This window comes from Prionailurus bengalensis, chromosome C2 (assembly GCF_016509475.1).
Source record: "Prionailurus bengalensis isolate Pbe53 chromosome C2, Fcat_Pben_1.1_paternal_pri, whole genome shotgun sequence".
Classification (NCBI taxonomy): domain Eukaryota; kingdom Metazoa; phylum Chordata; class Mammalia; order Carnivora; family Felidae; genus Prionailurus; species Prionailurus bengalensis.
This window is the reverse complement of record NC_057350.1, coordinates 128,372,690-128,388,066: the sequence shown is the minus strand read 5'-3', so window position 1 is coordinate 128,388,066 and position 15,377 is coordinate 128,372,690.

Sequence of the window (15,377 nt, the reverse complement as noted above, 5' to 3'; positions counted from 1 at the left end):
GGAAATAAAACAATCTGATAATGTGACTCTTGGGTGCCCTGTTCTGGGACAATAAAGCAGCACAATCACACTCTGTGGCTTACAGCCTGAATTTTAGAACATTCTTACAAGAGCTACTTAAGTCTGGAAGTGACACTCCTCCACCCCTCCAAAAAAAATCCTCAGACATTCCTATGTGAATTGTTTGCTGGAGTCCAAATGTACAGAAGCTGAGACAATATCAACATGGATGTAGTGAAGTGTTAATAGCTATGAAATTCACCTCATACTGTCTTCTGCATACAAATACAGGCACCCAGGAGATACAAAATCACCAGAAATTAAAAGAGAAATATTGCACCATAGAATTCCCTAAAATGTGTGGGGCGTGTGTGTGTGTGTGTGTGTGTGTGTGTGCACGCATTCTTTTTTCATTAGCAAGCCTGGTTTTTCTATACAGAATAATTTTTGTCTATATACAATAATTAGCTATCCTTGTGCCAATAGCTCTGATGGCTCAGAAAGAGTTCTTGATTCTTCCCCATGAAGGTCCAGAAAGAAGCATGAAGGTCCTAACAAGCATCTCTATGGATGCTGGGGTGCACTGGAGAACATGTCCCCCTTGTTTAGCTGGCATGACAATCCTAGGCCATCCCCATCAACCTTAGTCACAGCAGCAGAAGTCCCCAGGTTCAGACACCTTCCTTCACCTCTCACATCCAGCTGGTCTCCAAGACCACCTTTTTCACCTCTCTCCTGGGTCCTCTTTTCTGCAGTTCCTCCATTTCTGTACCACTTAGGTCCTTGCTCTCACCCTCATTTCCCATCTGGATAGTTTGAATGGTCTCCCATCTGGTGACTGCCACGAGGTCCATCCTTTCCAAGACTCCTTCCACACTGCCGTAAGAGGGTCTTTTTAAAGTCCCAACTTTTCAATGCCCAGAAACCCGCTTTGGCTCCTCAGCCCTGAAAGCAGAGATTCTAATTTCTGTGCACATCAGAATCAGAGCTTGTTAAAATTAAGGTTGCCAGCCATACACCCTGAGTTCCTCATTTGGGGACCAGGGTGGGACTTGAGAATCTACATTTCTAGCCAGTTCTCAGGCTATGCAGATGTTGCTGGTCCAAGGAGCACACTTAGGCAAGCACTGGCCTCGGGAATCGAGTCTGTACTTCTAGGAATACAGGACAGTCTGCCCAGTCCTGCCCATTTCTCCAGTTTCAGACCCTTTCACTCCTTCCACTGATAGTTTAAACTCCAGTAGAAACATCTACTTGTTTTTTCCAGCAGACATAATGCTGTTTCCCGTGGCTGTCATATCCCATTCATCTCGCTAGCAATTTACTTTCCACTTTATCTGTCTTCAGAACTTTGCTTCAGCATCACTGCCTCAGTGAGGTCTTCAGTAAGGTCTTCATTTGTCTCCCATCAGGTGCCTTCTACAAAGTTCTATTGTTTTTCTACTTTTGTATATCCCTCAATCCTTCCGTAACTAGACTATGGGATACTTGAGGGCTAGATTCACACCCTTTGCCCTGCTGCCCACAATACCCAGGATATGTTCCGTCAACGCTTGTACTTCTGCACTCAACCAGGAACTGGTCAAAGAAGTCTGGCAGTCAGTTGTCTGGACTGTTCCTTTGTGTGGCTTGTGAACCCTCCATTTCATCTGCAAATAGGAGCTCTCTTAGCATTCTACTTGTGGTCATCCAAACTTGGAAGATGAAGAAATGTACAGTGGTGTCTGTCTGTGTCTAGTGCTTTTCCTTCATAATCCCTTTATCGAAGGAGAATAAAAGGAAATATAAAAGTATGTCTAAAAGAACTGTGGCTGTAAGCAGACATAAACCAAGAAACAGACTTCTGTCACAAAATGAAAAGTATAAAGATAGTGGAAAACAACTCAGGTTAGATTAACATCAACTGAATGAGAAAGGACTTTCTAATCACAGAAGCCCATCATGGTCTGCGTACAACTCCAAGAAAGCCACCCCAGCTCATCACCACAAAAGGGATATACATGTCAGGAGGCTGAGGGAAGCAAGCACCCACCCCCAAGTGATGACAGAACAGCTGAGCAGAGCCAGGAGGGAGACCTGAAAGGGAGGATTTCGGTTTTGTGTTGCACAGTTGGATACCACTGGGGTTTACCAGACCTGCCACTTCATCTGCTAATTCTGGTGAGCTCAGTGTAGATAGTAATCATGGGCATAACCATACCACCTTGGCTTTCTGCCAACCAGGCCTCATTGCTGCATTCAAGAAACCAGGGGCTGGCAAAAGTGAGAGTTCCCTCTCTTAATGCCCAGGACTGTGGGAATGGGACCAGACCACTCAGGCAGCCTGTTGCTTGGATAAGTCTCCTTGTCCTAATCTCTGCAACCTGCCCAGAAAGAAAGGAAAACAGAGAGCAGGCAGGTATGATTTCCTACATTTGGAAAAAAGAGAATCTGAGGTCACACTTAAGTTAAACACTGAGAGTAAGATAACTTTGTGCTGGTGGTCAGCCCAAACTTGTCAAAGGGAGACTTTGATTTGTAACATTACTGAATTCTGTCTCTCCAAGTAAGAGAAAGCAGGTTACTCAATTATCATTTTAGGCCCTCTTCTGACTAGGTAGAAGGAAGAAACAAGCCAATAGAAATCACACATTCCTTTTTTTGTAATGGTCTTGAGAATATGAGCCAGGAAATGGGGGAAGATCTAACTGTAAGGAAGTCAAAACTTATTAGAACAGGTGCTGGTGTGGCAAACATTTTCTAGGTTCAAAGACTATGATGGTGTATTGGTCTCATTACACCCCGTTACTATAGGCCAGTGGTTCTCAAACTTTAGTGGACATCAGAATCACTGGGCAGACCTATTAAAACACAAATTGGGGCGCCTGGGTGGCTCAGTTGGTTAAGCGGCCGACTTCGGCTCAGGTCATGATCTTGCGGTCCGTGAATTCGAGCCCCGCGTTGGGCTCTGTGCTGACAGCTCAGAGTCTGGAGCCTGTTTCAGATTCTGTGTCTCCCTCTCTCTGACCCTTCGCCATTCATGCTCTGTCTCTCTCTGTCTCAAAAATAAATAAGCGTTAAAACATACTTAAACACACACACACACACACACACATACACACACACACAAATTACTGGAGTCTGCCCCAGAGTTCTGATTCAGTAGAGAATTTGCATTTCTCCATGTGATGCTAATTCTATTATTCTGGGGAATCACCTTTGACAATCAATGAAGTGTAATCCACTGTCATGCATAACCTTCAAATAGCCTTCCCAGAAAACCATTAGGAACAACTTCAAGCACAATATATATTTTTTAACGTTTATTTATTTATTTATTTATTTATTTTGAGAGAGACAGAGAGCAGGGGAGGGAGGGGCAGAGAGAGACTGAGAGAGAGAGAGCAGAGAGAGAGAGAGAGAGAGAGAGAGAGAGAGAATCCCAAGCAGGCTCCCCGCTGTCAGCACAGAGCCAAACTTGAGATCACAACCTGAGCCGAAACCAAGACTCAGAAGTTTAACCGACTGAGCCACCTTGGTGCCCCAAGCACAGATATTTTTTAAGGCTTTAATGAAATTTTAAAAAGCCAGCCCTCTCTTACAATTCCTATAATTATCATTGTCCCTATACTATGCAATAGCCGTGGTTACCACATAGCACAACACCTCACTTTCTACCTATGCTTTACCCCAAGTAAACCTAGGAGAAAACGTTCATCATTATAAAGCCGCTGTCTCCCCATGTTACTTCTATCCCACTTATTGCTGGCATAGAGGTTCTTATTCCCATCCAACTGGTGAACAGCATAGCTCCAAAATGCCAGTCAGGGGTCTGCTTTCTAGGACTACTGCTGGTACCAAATATTAAAGCAGAAAAGAGAGCCTGAGGCAAGGGGCTTTTGCATCTTACTTGATTAGGGAATTTGATCTGAGGAGGTGGGAGTGAGGGTCAAAGGAAATAAAACTGGGCAGGATGAGGCACATATTTAGGAGTATCAGACTTGCCAGCACTATTGAGTCTAGCTGCTTGATCCTGCACCCCCATCCCTGCGAAGCAGCACAAGAGCCACATACCAGGAAGCAAAAGAGGCAGAATTGACCCACTGGATCCCACCTCCCATTAGAAAAGGTTCATCTCATAAGGAAAACCTGCACTTCCACTTAGCATATGCTGCTTGATGGGGATCTTGCAGCAGCACTAAAAGTAAAAACCCTAGGACATGAGGGACCAGATGCAGGCATGAGACAGGACACTGACAGGTTATTTCTCTGTAAAATCCAGTGGAGCCCATGCATGTTTAGTCACCAAAGTGACAACTAGCACAAGAGACAAAGAAGCCATGTAAGAAATACTCAATACAAATAGTGTATAAGACAAAATGCCTGCTCTCAAGAGCTTACTTTATACTGGCAAGAAGGTGTGAAATGTCACAACTTAATTAATATATTTATAATGTGTAAGATGGTGGTCAGTACTGTATATATTAGAGAGGGTCCATTAACAAATGCTCACTATTTACTATAGATATTTTTTAAAAATACAATCCCTTCAAAAAGCATGTTCAAGGAATATTAGCTTTGATGTTACCATCTGTTGCCACTAAAAGGCACAGACTCTTTTTTGGGGTCACTCTCTTATGAAATGTTCAGTCTTAGGCAAGTCACTTAACTTCCCTGGTTATCAGTTCTCTCAGCTTTAAAATAGGTGTGGCAATACCCTCTAATTTTTTTGACAGCTTTATTGAGGTATAATTATCATACAACAGACTTCCAATATTTAAAGTATACAGTTTGATGAGTTTTGATGTGTGTATACTCATAAAGCTACCACCAAAATCAAGGTAATAAACATATACCTCACTCCCAAAGGTTTATTCTTCCCCTCTTCCTCCTACCCTTTCCTGCCCTCCCCATCCCCAAGCAACTGGTGATCTGCTTTCCAAAGATTATTATGCATTTTCAGGATTTTATATAAATGGAGTCATGCAGTATGTATTCGTGTTTGTGTATGATTTCTTTTGCTTGGTGTAATTATTTTGAGATTCATCATGTTGTAGTGTGTATCAATAATGCCTTGCTTCAGTAGTCTCTATGTTTCATTTTAGATCATTTCTAGTGTTCACGTTCACTGATCTTTTCTTCTGCAATGTCCAATCTGTCTTTAATCCCATCAGTGAATTTTTCATCTCACACATTATAGTTTTTAGTTCAATTTCAATCTTTCTAATATTTTCTATGTCTCTACTACACTTTTTGTCCTTGTCAGTGTTAGTTCTGAATTGGTTTCAGTTGATAAATTTTTCTTCTCATTATGGTTCGTAGTTTCCAGCTTCTTTGTATGTCAGGCAATTTTTTTATTTGATGCTGGACATTGCAATTACCTTGCTGGGTACTGAATATTTTTGTATTCTTATAAATATTCTTGTGATTTGCCTTAGGATCAATTAAATTGCTTAGAAATTGTTTGATCCCTTCACATCTTATTTTAAAGATTTGTTAAGTGGGACATGGGTATCTAGGACTGATTATTCTTACTACTGAGGAAAGATCCTTCTGAAATCTATATCTAATACCCTGCACACCATGATATTTTCCATTCTGACCATTGGGAACAGGCATATTCCCCATTCTGTACGAGCACTGGGCATTGTTAATGCTAATCCTTTTGAGTGATTCTTTTCCTAGGCCTGGTTATTTTCCTTACATTCATGCACTGATCAGTAGTTGAGAGAGACTCTGCAGATCTTGAGACTTCTTTCCCTGTGCATGTCTCTCCTTGTTGGCACTACGTCCTATAAATTCTAGTTGTCTTGGTCTCTCCAGAATCTCAGTCTCCTTAACTTGGGGTGTCTGCTGGGCTCTGCCTGGGTACCGCTTCCCTATACCATGGTTGGTAAGCTGAGGCAATTATAGACTCACCTTGTTCGCTTACCTTTCAGGGATCATTGCCCTCTGTTGCCTGATATCCGTATCTTAAAAACCATTCTTTTTTACATTTTGTCAATTTTTTGCTGTTATTTCAGGCAGCTGGGTAAATCAGGTCCCTTTTATTCCATCTTGGCCCAAAGTAAAAGTCCTTTGTAATCCTTCTAAAAACTAGTAGCAATATATTTGAGGTTCATAGCCCAGTTTCCGGCCTCTTGTAAGCATTCAATAATGGCAGTAATGATGGTTGTGATGGTGGTGGTGGAGGATGGTATTATTGTTGATGTCCTTATTATGATTATTGTAATAAAGTTTCCCCAGAACTCAACAGAGTATAAGTATGTTTGAGGTGATATTAGTAGCAAAAAACAGATTTCTGTCCTGCAAAACCTCTTCTGCAAAACCAGTATCTCTGGGTGGCTCCAGAGAAATTCAGGAATGTACTCACAAAGAAGCATTCTTCCATTAACACCGTTCTTCCTGACTATTCATCTTGGTTCTTCTCACTACCCCTCAGAGCATTGCAAACCCTGCATCTTCCCCATCACTGCTCTGCTGGGCCCATATTTTCATCTGCATCTCTGTTGAACATCACGATCTCTGTCACCACCCCAACAGGCACTGTGGTCTCATTTCTGCTCTTCTGGGCCCAGAGATTTCTGCTTGGTTGGATATAACCTACCCCTCATGCCCCCACCTGGAAAGTACCACCAATACCCCCCAAGCCCTCATGGTGCCAAAGTGCCATAGTAGTAAGGTCCAAATTATGGGGAGGCCATTCTCCATTTTGACACCTGGTTATAAAGTGAACTGTGTATGCTCCAATGTCTGCCAGACGGTTTAGAGCACCAACTCCTTCAAAATTTACTCTCAGCCACCCTAATGTCCTTAGGATATGCACACTCATTGTCTCTGTACTGTTCACTGCTGCAATTCCACACATAACACAGTGACAAGTACATATTAATGCCTCAATAAAAGTGTTTTGGACGAATGTATGAGTCCAATGGTAACTGGGCTAGGAGAAAATATGAGTACTCTGCCAACAACTAAGGCTTTTGTTCTGGATACATGAACTATGCCTGGCTCCTTCTCCCATCAGGGTGAGTTCACACAGGAGGCTCATCAGTCTCCATTACACACAGCTATCTGGCAGGAAAACCCCTCCAATTTGCCAATCATGCCAAGGAACCTCAACTACATCATCAGGCAGTAGTCCAAGGAGTCACTGCTATCCTGTTTCCCATCTTAAATAATGTCCAGCCATGTCATCCAACCAAGCCTGCCAGACAGTGTTAAACAATATGCAGCAGATGATAACTACATAGTCCAAAGAACACAATGCTTGCAAAATAAAATGCCCCAAACTGGCCCATAAAATTTAACATTGTTTTCCTTCTCTTTTTTCCAAGTCCATCCCTTGTTGATGCAGAAAAATCCAAAATGTAAAGAAATCAATTTCCTATCCCCTGTTGCCATTGGTAAAATTTTTAAATATATGCAGAAACCTTTCTTTGACCACTTGCTTTCCTTTTGGCTCATCCAAGCCAGAGTGGTAACACTCAAGGCAGAACTATCTCTGGGTTTTTTCTTCAGAAGCTGTGATCTGTTGCACCTTCCCCTGGGAATGAGGATATACTTCATTCTCCACCTTCCCACTCAGTCTCCCATGTGTTCCATTTCCTCAAAAATCTAGGAGATTGATGTTGAACATCTTTTCATATGTCTGGTGGGGGGATAGGTTGAATAGGTGATGAGGATTAAGGAGGGCACTTGTTGTGATGAGCACCAGGTGTTGTATGTAAGTGTTGAATCACTAAAGTCTACACCTGAAATTAATATTGTACTCTATGTTATCTAATTGGAATTTAAATAAAAACTTGAAAAAAATCTAGGAAATTACCAGGGATATATAAGAAAGAATACTATTTCACCAGTTCTGTCCCACAAAATGGCAAAAATACGAGCAAATATCCATATTAAATGTGGTTACTGCCACAGCTCATAATTTAATCCACAAAACTCTTATGCAGTATTATTTCTCAAGGAAGAGCAATAATGTCTCCAGGGTATCTGCATCTGTTGAAACCTAAAATCACATCGTTATCACCACACTGCAGGGTCATGACACAGGATGACTCTTTGCTAATCACAATCCTGAAGGTAGCCTATTGACTCTGAATAAAGTCAGTGGAAAGCCTTCTGGCTCCCCTTTGGCAGAGTTAACTGCTCCCTGATGCTCTAGCCACGGTGAAGATGATGGTGTTTCCAGAGACATCTTCCCTGGGCCCTCTATCTGGAGTGCAACCCCTACCTGTCTTCTGAAGCCTACTAATGTATGTGGACACAGAAGATCTTGGACATCATTCTCATGGGCCTTAAGTTTTGGCCTCTCTTGATATACCCCTTCTCTGTTAAACCTGCTCCCTCCATCCTGCATCGTCAAGCAATGCAAGCTGTGCTTTGGCCACTGGGAGCTCTTTTAGCCAGCTCCTGTGTCCCTGTGACATACTCCATTATTGTGTTTTTGAACACTTTCTTATTTTCTGACACTACATGATTCTCCAGGCTCATCCTGTGTATTCCCTGCTCCAGCCTTATAATAAACTATTTCTCCAAAGCCTGGTTTCTTTTATCAGAGAATGGAATTAGAAAGCAAGATTAGACTCTGGGTACACTCATTGCTCCTTCAGTGTCCTTGTGTCTTGGCCCTCTTCACCTGACAGAACAAGAAAATATATGTGCATACATAACCCATTTACATATATGTATCTAAAAATATTTCTCTATATATTCATTTGTACCTATAGTAAACTCAACAAGAGCATATATCAATGTCTCCTATTCTAACCTGGTACCACATGGGTCATTCTAGCCTCCCCTTGTCTATGACCTACCACGCCATCAGAGAGTGTATGGTGGTTTCAGAATTGCTAACCTATACTCACGTGGGAAACACCTTTGCCAGCTACAGTACTGTGTGCATAGTTCCTTTTGTTTTTAGTCTTGAATCCTTTGACTTTAGTCTTAAACAGTGACTAAAGTCATTTCCAAAGTTACTGAGGTTAGCATCTTTTCCCCTACACCCTTCCCTGGTAGCACTGCAAATCTATTTCCTTAACGCTCTGTCTTCCTTTGACTTTGTGGCTTTCTCTCCCTCAGGTAAGATGGGAAGGCTGCAGAGAAATTCCTTTCCCTCAGCTGGATAAGTTTCTAGTATTGTGCTCCAGCAAAGCCCTTTCTCATACAGAGTAGCTTTTGCTACAGGAAGGTTCTGGGCAGGTTTCACGATTGCTCCTTTCCCCTGCCAGAGCCATGAGAGATCTCTCTACCATCCTCACTGTGAAAATGTGTTGGGATTACTGGTGTGAAAGTCTATAAAACTGTGGGGGATCACCTAAGACAGTGGCCCATAAGGGTCTGTCACTGGTCACACTAGTAGACACTCAGCCTCCAGCAAATGACCAAAATTACCATTAAAATGTTCCTACAAGGGGCACCTGGGGTGGCTCAGTTGGTTGAATGTCCGACTTCAGCTCAGGTCATGATCTCACAGCTTGTGAGTTCAAGCCCTACATCAGGCTCTGTGCTGACAGCTCGGAGCCTGGAGCCTGCTTTGGACTCTGTCTCCCTCCCGCTCTCCCTCTCTCTCTCTCTCTCTCTCTGCCCCTCCCCGCTTGTGCTCCCCCCCCTCTCAAAAATAAATAAACATTTAAGAAAAAAAAATGTTCCTACAAGTGTGTGGCTCCAGTGGCTTCTTCTCTGATGAGCATCTCTGGATGCTCCTGTCTCTCTAGATTTTAGAGTGCTGGTTTGCCTTGCAACCACAGACAGTTCTTAATGAGTCCAAGAAAAGTTGATTTTCAGTTTGTCTAGCTGTTTCTTGTTCCATGAGGATGGGACTGATGGCTTTCGAGCCCTTTTTTTTTTTTTAATTTTTTTTGACGTTTTATTTATTTTTGAGACAGAGAGAGACAGAGCATGAACGGGCGAGGGGCAGAGAGAGAGGGAGACACAGAATCGGAAGCAGGCACCAGGTTCTGAGCCATCAGCCCAGAGCCCGACGCAGGGCTCGAACCCACGGACCGCGAGATCGTGACCTGAGCTGAAGTCGGACGTTTAACTGACTGAGCCACCCAGGCGCCCCTCGAGCCCTTTAAATGTCAGGACTGAAACTGGAAATTCTCTCTCTTGTCATCGAGAGATTGCCTTTCCTCGCCTGCTCACCTCACCCGTCTCCCAACCTGCAAGCCCTACTCCATCCTTCCTCTCTTTCAAACATATCAGGCCAGCCCACAGGACTTCTCCCTCTTCTCAACCCTTATTTTAAGATATATTCATTGGACATTTACTCATGAGCTGACATAGACCTTTTTCCATGTCTTAAGCGATTAATTATTATTAAGCTAATATGATGATACTATTATTTTTCTCACATATAAGCTGAGTGTCCCCTGGGCTGACCACTTATAGATCCTGGCCAAGGTAAGGTCACTTTAACACTGTGGCCCTGATCTGTCAAATCAATGGCCCCCACTCATCAAATGTTAGGTTTTCTCAGTCCTCCCTCTCTCCTATATCTCTGGGGAAGGCCCTGGTGGGTGGGGAAGGAGGGGTCACATGCATGGTTCAGGCTGCTGCCTCCTCCTCTGGGTCACCCTTTCTTAGCTTCCTGATGCTCTGGCCAACTTCTCTGTCACATCCGGTTGAATACCCCTCCTTGATCTCTGAGGCATAAATAGTTCTACCTATTAAAGTCCATTACTGATCCCATGATTTACTGGCCTCGCACTTTTCCACTAGAGAAAATCTGTATTCTTCTTGAATTCCAAGCACTACTTTTGAAGGCAGAGGGCACCATGGCAAGAGGGATACTTGCTCTGGGCCCCCAAGTTTGGTTTTATTTTATTTGTTTCCCTCTCAAAAGAGACTTTTCTTATTAATTTAATTGTTTGCACAATAGAGAACACGGAACCTACAAAGTATGCAGTCCATTTGCCCATTTTTAAATATACATATCTCTTCAATAGTTCCGTGGTGTCGGACAAATATTTCTTTTTCTCTCTCTCTTTTTCGCTCATGCTGAATAAAAGCTGACTGCAGTTCTCTGATGCCAATTTTTTTTTCTTATGAACCCAAGTTGGTCAACTGTAGTGCTGGATTTAGGAGGTACAAATATACATACTCCAGTTAAATGTCCATGCAAATCAAACTATTTCCTTTTTTGGTGGCCCTTTTTATATTAGCTTCACGTGCTAACTAAACATCCATAGGTGTCTTGGAAACAAGATATAGCTGACACATTAGGCACTAGATCACCTTTTTTTATTTATACTGATCTATTTCACCTCCCTTGCCTTCCTAAAATTACTAATCACCAAGCCCCTTATATATATTATGTATATGTCCAATTTTTAGCTTAATATTTAATTCTGTGATGTGAGCACAACACAATTTTCAGTTTTGATGCCCATTCCTCCCCTCCCACCCAGGAGGTAGATTGGAATGGGTTCAGATACAGCCTCACATATACCTAAACAGTTTGGCCCCTGACATACTCAGTCTCTGCTGCCGGGCCCAACACCTGTGCTGGCCACTCCTTTGCTCAGAGAGCTTGTTGTCCATACTTGGAATACACTGGGGCCCAAACAAACTTGTGTGCAGGTGTCTGAACCATAATGTGAACAATATTCAAGTTCTGTGCTTCTGGGTCACCTGTAAATCAGAAGAGATGGCTTGATTATAGAAGGTTCCCCTAACCCCATGGGCTGGCATACCTGAACCTCAGTACTGATCCTGCTGGGACTCCAATTCTTTTGTTTTGTTTTGTTTTGTTTTGTTTTCAGTAAACTCTGAGCTTCTTGACACGAGGACTGAATCTCTTTTCTCTCTAAATCCTCACTATCTAGCATAGGCCTGGCACCCACACAATATGTTATTTGAATTGATTTCATCATATTTATGCCAACTTCATTTTATTATGTGGCATGATAAAATAAAACTTTATTATTCACTCCCCACACGCCCATCCAAGAATTAGAGAGAAGCAAGTTTGAACCCTAAGCTGTTTCTTGTCAAGTTAATGCAGAATTCTTTGTGATAATCCATATAAGGAAGGGGTGGACATTATTAGCATAAGAAGGCCACAGTATTAGTTAGCAAGAAGTAGAATCAAATTTGGGCTAATATGTAGAATATGAATTTCTTTTATAGACCCAAGAAGGTCAGGGAGAGGTTTCAGAAAGAAATGAATCCTCACACTGGAAGCATCCATTTTGTCTTAGTTACAGAAGTGGAAAGTACAAGAAGAGACTAGTTCCAGGCCCAAGTTCCATTCCTTACTCCACCCCATGCTCCCTGTTTTCCCTACCAGAGAAACAGCCACACTAACACTGAGCCCACTCTACCCCCACTGCATCACCTCATATGGGTGACTACAGAAAAGATTAGTTGTGTAAGGGCAGAAGGCAGTTGAGGAGTGTCATTGAACTTTGGGGCAAACAGGAAGGGAGTGAAAACCCAAATGGAGAAGAGTAAGTGAAAGAGAAGAAATCAAGGAAAAGAGGGGAATAGGGTGAGGTCACAAAGGCTATCCACACATAGGACCCTGACCCCACCCCCACCTCCCCAGGAGGCCCAAGTGACCTCCTAGCCAGTCAAGATATCATAGGCACCTGGGCTGCCTAGGGTTTATCATTGTGAGTCTCCAATGCTCACCCATAATGATATTAAAGATATATTTTTTGCTGAAAAAAGTGAATGCTATATTTCTGAGGCAAGTAGACTCAATAAGCCAAGAGTAAAGAAATATATGAGTTAGGGGTATAAATGTACACATTGAGTGACCTCAAATCAGAAACGAGATGGCTGGCTGAATCCTTCTCTCTAATTGAACAGGACCAAAAAAGCTTAGAAAAGACTTAGTAAAGCTGCCTTTGAAAAAAAGCATCAAACAACAACCAATCAAAGTTCTAGGAAGATTTTTTTAAGGAGTTCATAGCAGAGATAAAAAGAATTTAAGGATGATCTTAAGCAAACATGAGCTATAATGAGGAACAGTCTAAGCCAGAAAATGAGGGAGGTGGGAGGCAGGCCAGCTGGGATGAGTGATTACAACTTACAGATGAGACCCAAAACAGTGGGATGGGGCATCTGAGGCTTCAGTCAGCTAAGGTGGAACAGGAAATTCAGGTCCAAACCAGACAAAATTAAAGGTCTGTCCATCTGTGAGATGTTCCCACATGCAAAGGGGTTGCACATGTTGAAGAATGACGTAGATGAGGCCCTAAGATGCCTGTGTTAAAATGCAGATGGAATGGGGGCTTTGACAATCTATTGACTTGGAGAGGTCAGGAACAAGGAGCCTGGTTCTTGCTCTTGTTCTTCTGTGACCTTGGGAGGTCATGTGGCATAGAAGGCTGAGAGAAGTTTTGGAATCAGCAAGTCATGGGTTCAAATCCTGACTCCACTGCTTATTAGCACTATAACTTGAACACGGATCTCATTTTTCAGAGCACTGCTTTTCTCATTGGAAAATTCCCATAAGGTTCTGGCAACACTACGTGAGAAATAGGCACATGATCCCTAGCATAGGGATAAGAGGTAGTCAATAAACATGAACTCTTCCCATCTCTGGGGTCTGTTGCTTCATTAAAAAATGAGAGGAGACTAGAACATTTACAAGTTCCAGATATAAACCTCCTTGATTGCATAACAGAGGATTATGGGAAAGACTTGTGAAATGGGGACATAAGACCTACAGCAAGATGTTTAACCTCTGTGTGCCTATTTCCTTCTGTATACAAACAGAGAAGTGATAACAATACCACCAAGATCAACCTGGCAGGCTGTTGTGAGGACTCAATGGACTAATGATGAATACATGTTGGGTACACAGGAAGCCTCAACAAACATTACTAAAGATGGAAAATAGAATGATGAAGCAAAAGCCAAAGAAACTTCTCTTGTGAAAGTCTACCCAGCTTGTCATATTGCCAGACCCCATGGACATTTGGAGTCCTCACCTTACTTGACTTTTCAGCAATATTTGATATTCTTGATGCTCCCTCCCTCTTGAAGCAGACTCTTCCCTGTAACTCCACAGCACCACACACTTCTGGGTAACCTTCTACCTCTCTGGCTGATGCTTCTCAATATCCTCTGCCAACTCCTCCTCTTCTACCCAGAGCCTGGCTCTACTCCCTGCCTTCTCCTTGCCCTGCCCTCTTGTCTCTGAGAACCTTGTCCAGTCCCCTGACTTTCCACACCATCTGTAACCCATGCGGATCTCTCCTTAGAGGTCTAGGCTCATAAATTCAACCGCATGCTTGACTTCTATATTCAGAAATCTCTCAAGAATTTCAAAATCCCCATGCTCATCACTGCACTCTAAACTTCCATCCCCAAACACATTCCTCCCACAGCAGTCTCTAAGTTGTTGTTCAAGCTATAATCCTGTGTTCCTCCTTCACCATCAGCACCTTGCCCCACCAACTCATACACAAGTCCTGTGACTCTGATTCCAAAACATACCTCCATCCCACTCACTTATCTCCATCTCTACAGCCACCTCCTGCCTGTGGCCTGGACTACTGACCTACCTTCCAACAACATCATCCCTATCACAAACATTCCCCTCTGACCTCATCAGGCAATGGTACATACAGTTATGTAAAACTTTTAAATGACTTTCTATTGTTATGAGAGCACATTTTTCTTCTTTTTTAATAGGCCCATCGGTCTGCATTACCTACATCCATCTACTTCTTCACATAACTCCCCCCCTACTCACTAGGCTTCAGTTCCTTGATATCAACAAAAGTCTTTCCCTTCTTAAAGCTTTTGCACATGCTCTCACTCACTCTTTTTGGAATATCCTTCCTCCACATCTTACCAAGAGCATCTTCCCATGCTTTCCTTTCTGCTCCAAGGCTCCAGTCTAAGTCACCTTTCTCATTATCCCCTCTCACAGTTGCCTGTTCTTTCCCTTCTCAGCATTTATGACAATTCTTAATTATGGAAGTGACAATTGACTCTTCTGTATCCACACTGGACCAGGACTACTGCTGTGTTTACCATTGTATAATGGTAAATATGCATGGTATATTTGTCATAGTAAGTATATCATAGTAGGTGTTCAAATTGAATGAAAAAATCAATAAACAGTTGTTATACTGGTCCTTGAAGGTAAACACAGGATCTAGGGCTAAGGATGAATGGGGTGGCCCTCTGAACAAATGAGCTAGACAAGACAGCTACAGAGCAACGAGAGACAAGATTACTCAACAAGGAATTCCAAAGTGATGGGAAGATGTGGGGCAGTCAGGAGCACAGCTTGGTTGTCAGCCAGAAAGTGGGTACATGAGAGGGCTAGAAGGGTAGGAGAGACTCATTAGAAAGGCAAGAACCCAGGCCTCTCTCTGCAGGGATTGGGTGGTGTCTGGGTGGAGAACAATGGCAGAACAGTGAGACTA